Source organism: Lucilia cuprina, chromosome 4 (assembly GCF_022045245.1).
Source record: "Lucilia cuprina isolate Lc7/37 chromosome 4, ASM2204524v1, whole genome shotgun sequence".
Classification (NCBI taxonomy): domain Eukaryota; kingdom Metazoa; phylum Arthropoda; class Insecta; order Diptera; family Calliphoridae; genus Lucilia; species Lucilia cuprina.
This window is the reverse complement of record NC_060952.1, coordinates 60,033,733-60,039,462: the sequence shown is the minus strand read 5'-3', so window position 1 is coordinate 60,039,462 and position 5,730 is coordinate 60,033,733.

The window sequence follows — 5,730 nt, the reverse complement described above, 5'->3', positions numbered from 1 at the left end:
TTGTTTGAAAATATTCGAAAATTCTGATTTTTTATCACCACATATGTAGCAGTACCAAGTAGATGATGTTCCTGTAATGGCATTTCCAACTTTCCCATCAATCATTGTAAGTTTTAAATCATAGGACATGTTAAACGAATAATTTTCTATTTCGATTGTTATAGGTTCCAAGTTTTTAATTTCTGCTTCAATACGATTTATCAAATCTTGCGTTGTTGTTTTGGATTCCTTTATATACTCAAAGCTTATTAGCCTACAAAAAGCTTTGGATCCTGGAGTCGAATTCTTCCAAATATCATCGAAACTGGTTGATGGAGAATCGCTGTCAGCATACTTTCGAATTCTTAATGGAACAAGCGATGCCATAAATACACTTTTATACTCGGAAGATGATTCACTTGTGTTGATTTGTTTATATTCCGAGAGTGCTGATAATCCATCACATCCCCACTTACAAATGAGTTGAAGATCACAAGAATTTATTTTTTTTAGTTGGTCTGAAGAAAAGTCAGAAGCAATCCTTAAAGCAGTATTTTCGAGTAGAGCGCCGAGTCCAATAACAGCCTTCCGATCAGTTATTTCAATAGGAGGTGGTATAATGCTTTTCTTCTTTTCATTTATTTTGTCATATGATGGTAAAACATCCACTCCTTTTTCAGATAGCGCCTTTCTTAACGTTATGTAGTTATCACGACTTAATCCCAGCTGCAACATAAGCGCAATAGCTTCTTCCTCAGTGAACGTTGTATCAGATGATGGTGTGGGTATACTCTTTACAATTCTTTTCAGTCGTCTTGGTGATGCGGTTGGAAGAATATTTGCAATTTTTATGGCATCCAAAGGCTGTTTTTCTTTTCTTAACATTGCTTTAAAAGTGTCCGAAACTTCTTCGTTAGATAAGGTTTCTAGTGAAGTTGATAACCTTTTCCTCTTAGATTTTGAGCTCAAATCCTCATACTGCTTACAGGGAGCACCAACAGTTGATACGCAAATAGCAACTTCTACACATTCATCCAGCCAATCAGAAAATTTCGTTCGAAATTTAGCAATGGAATACCGAACACTCTTCAGTTTTATATCAACTGATTTTATAAAATTTTCAATTTTACATATATCAGTTTTATCCACTTTATTTTTATGTGCAGTTTCAATATATTTCAATAAGAAGTTCACTTTATCTTGAAAAGGAGCTGAAGAGTGTTCAAATAAAATGGAGCACAAATCATTTTTTTAGTACGATCGCCATGGTTAGAAAATTACAAATAATTACAAACAGATATAAACCTGTCTTATATATTAATTACAGGTACTTAAATTAAATTATTTTTTGAAGGGTTATGATATTCTACCTAATATGTCTAACGTATCCTTATGTAATGAATTTTTCCTCAATAGGTCACTTTAATAAGCTACCTATTAAAGTGACCTATAGGGGTAAAAATCATTACAGTTTAAAAAATAATACCTGAAAATTTTTTAATATATGTAACAAATTTAAGAGTTAACGTTATGGATGAAAATAATAGTGCTAGGTAAATTTTCTAAAAGATGTTGAGTTTTCCCTAATTAATTTGTCACTTAAAAACATTAGGTAGGCATGTTAAAGGTAATTTTGTCTATTTTTCAAAACTGTATATAATTTTTGAAAATTAAAAAATTCGCGGAATACTTTTTTTTAAAAAAATTAAAAAATGTTTTTTATTCAGTTTTTGCGAAGATACAAATTTTTCAAATTGCAATAAAAATTTTATTTATGAATATTTTTTGATGAAATTTTACAGTTAGGTAGATTTTTTTACTCAAAATCTAAAATTAAATAAAAAGTTCGAATTTTCTTATTAGAAATCCCGGAATTCCCAAAAAAGTTTTAAAAATTCCCAAAAATGGGATTTTTTGGTTTTTTGCCTATTATATCCATACCAGGGGCGGGGTTATCGAAACCCGTTACAAAATGATTAAGAACATATTGGGTCATATAAAACAGGTCACTATAATTTGATATCGACTATGCGATTTGAGAATTTTTGCTCAAAATTGAATTTTCTATAAAAAAAATAGGGTTTTTTGGATGGACCTGGTCCCCTCGGTATCAAAAATTTTTAGGTTTTGTTTCATTTATCGTATTTTATGTAAAGTCAGCTTTTCAAAAAGTATAAATTCTATATACATCTTCTTAGAAACTTTTTAGATAACTTAAAAAGAAAAAGATACTTTTTTCCCAAAAAAATGGCAAAAAATCGCCTTTTTTTAATTTTTTAAATTAAAATGCCTATAACTTTGGACTCAGTCATGATTTTTACATAATTCTTTCACTGCTTGATATATAAAAAAGAAATGGCGAAAATCGGGAATATTTGGACCCGCTATTATCAAAAAACTAAAGTAAGAACGGTAAAAATTTTAAAATTTTAATTTTCAAATGCGAATATCTCCTAAACTATAAGAGATAATTTACTGCTATGACGACATTTTTTATAGTGCTCGATGAGGAGATTCTATATACGAATTTTTTTTAAATCGGAACTCAAATGAAGAAATAGGATCGTTTTAAAAATTTAACATAGCCGAGGTGTCCTAATTTGAGGACCCCCCGCCGGGCCCCTGGTTGGCCTATAAAGTCCAAATTCAAAACCTAAACTCGACAACACCTCCTTTTTGTGCATACCAAATTTCATTAAAATCGGATTAACCGTTTAGAAGTTACCGAATTATTTCCCTCTTTTTTTTCCTATACCACTGTGCATCGGAAGATGGTGCACTGGTTGCAGGTATTGATATTTTTATATCCAAACATATGCCTTTCTATTTAAGTGCATAAAATTATTCGGAAGCATATTACCTACCTATTTCCATATTTTTATTAAATTGTAAAAATTTATGAACTTTTTATACTACTTTTTTAATTTTACTTTTAATTTAAAACTGAAAAGTTTTTTACCTGTTACTTTTTGTATTATATTTGTTATTCATAATTTGTTACTATTTATGAACTTTGTATTGTTTCTTTAATTTTTTATACTACTTTTTTAATTTTACATAAAACTGAAAAGATTTTACCTGTTACTTTTTGTATTATATTTGTCATTCATAATTTGTGGCTTAATAATTTTGAATAGTGAATAAGTCCATACATATTTGATACGCGTATTGAATATACGTAATTAGATTTCATTGCGAATACGTACACGATGATACTCAAAATGAAACTTGTGTGAACGTACATTGTATTCAAAAATTATGAGTAAATAGTTGCATTACTTGTTTCATACATACTCATTGTCAATCTCTGGTGGGGACTAGGCGAAATCGTGGGCTAAACAAACTGCATCAACTAAAAACTTCTGTGTAAAATTTCATCTATTTAGCTGTTCCCGTTTGGATTTAATACGAAATATGTCTTACACCAAAAAAAAACATGGTAAACATGTTGGAACATGCCGTATCGTTATAATGTATAAAAATCCAGAATAAGAGGAGCACTTTATGAACTCCGAAAATCTGTCTTAAAATATTACAAAAAGTACACTAAGTTAACCCATGCTTATTCGTTTTAAAGGAAGATCAGAAAAAATGGACGATTTATTAGCAGACTCTATGAATGTTTAATTAATGAATTTATGAAACCCCTAGACGAATCATTTGAGATGTAAGATCTCGGACCAGTTAGGTTGAACGAACGAAAATATACTGAGTCTATATATGTTGAAAAAGTATATGTGAGTGATTTTAAACCCTCCCGGGATGTCGAGGAGCTCATTAAATTTTCTATGGTGTAGTCGATGCTTATTGAATCTAACAGACAACAGATAATATTCTAGTTACGCTCAGAGGGCGAAGTCAACCGGCTTCGAGTCGGCGTAAGACTGTAATTATTTTTGGTTCTGAAACATAATGAATTATTGTTGGACAATTATATTTTGAAAACGTACAAAATTTTTTCAAAGGATATATGTAACAAGCGATATTTTATAATTTTCAATACTCCCGATACATTTTTAATATAAATGTGATAGTTTTTATTAAATTTATTTAAATGTTTTTCTTAATTTTTCAATTGGTTGCAATAAAAGAAAAATGTATGTCTGGCTAATTTAAATATTTTTTATTTCCTAATATGTCTATACCATCCAATTTCTCCATTAAGATTCAAGCCAGTGTAACTGAATATATTTAAGGAATATTATTATTAACATTTTAAGCAAAGAGGCTTGATTCGATCGTGAAAAATTCTTGAAATAGAATTTTTGTATACAAAACTAATATTTGTGGCAAATTTTGTATTAAGAGCATTAATGTGCTTTTAAGATATAAATAGACCTTGTATCTATATCATTATTTTGTAATGAATGAATATTTTAAGCAAAGAGACTTGATCCTAAGTCTTTAAATGTTGATATTTTGTTATTTTTGAACATAACATTTATAGCTTAAATATCAATAAAAACGATTGGCTCTGAGCCGACTGTAAGCCGCCGCCGAATTATTTTAGCTCAGCCGCCGCCGACAATTTTAAATCGACTTCGCCCTCTGGTTACGCTCTTACATTGTAAGGGACAGCTTTAAATTGAGAGCCACTAAAACAACAAAAATTTCCCATGAACAATATGAAACATATTGATGTTAAACATTACTTTATAAATACTTGATCCTCAGTCTTTAAATGTTGATATTTTGTTATTTTTGAACATAACATTTATAGCTTAAATATCAATAAAAACGATTGGCTCTGAGCCGACTGTAAGCCGCCGTCCAATTTTTTCAGCTCAGCCGCCACCGACAATTTTAAATCGACTTCGCCCTCTGGTTACGCTCTTACATTGTAAGGGACAGCTTTAAATTGAGAGCCACTAAAACAACAAAAATTTCCCATGAACAATATGAAACATATTGATGTTAAACATTACTTTATAAATCAGAAACAGCAAAGCGGTGACATCAGCCTTCAATATAAACCAGCAGAAGTGTTGACATTGAAGTTACCTTTCTCTATACTTGGAGAAGATGAGATGGAACATGTAAAGTATTTCGAATATTAACAATACCATTTATTTGCATTTAATGACATTTATTGTTTTATTATTTTTAAACTTTTTAATGGCATTTACGTTGTAACTGATTTTTTTTAGTCTGGAGGAAATGAGCTCAAAACTAAGAACTACTCTCCCCCATATGTTTCCCTGTGGGACGGCTTTCAGACACTTTCTACGATTATTCTACCCTCACTGAATTGGATAAAGATATACATGTGCGTATGGAGATGTATTTGGTTTTATTCAGCTGTGTATTTTTTTATGTTTGGATGCTGTTCTGTTCTTACGAAGGTAAGTGGGTATAACAAGAACAAGGTGATAAAGCAGTAATATGTTGGTAATACATCTGATATTTGTTTGAGGGTGGTAATACAGTTTGACGGTGGTATTACAGTACAACGGTTAATATTTCTTTCTGTTACAGTTTATATTTGTTTGTGTGTATGTTATGTGTGACATGTGTGCAGAGATACAAAATAAATAAAAACTGTTTTTAAAACATACTTGGTGAAGGGTATATAAAATTCGGCACAGCCGAATCTTCATCTTTTTTGGGATTTGCTATAATGGTGTTGTTATTATTATCTGGTGATTCCGAGTAGTAGTAGTCGTCACCTATATCTAAAAGCTGAGGTAGCTTAGAGCTCTCTCGGAGTACATCCTTGTCTTTCACCCCTTCACGCCGTACACGAAACGCCGG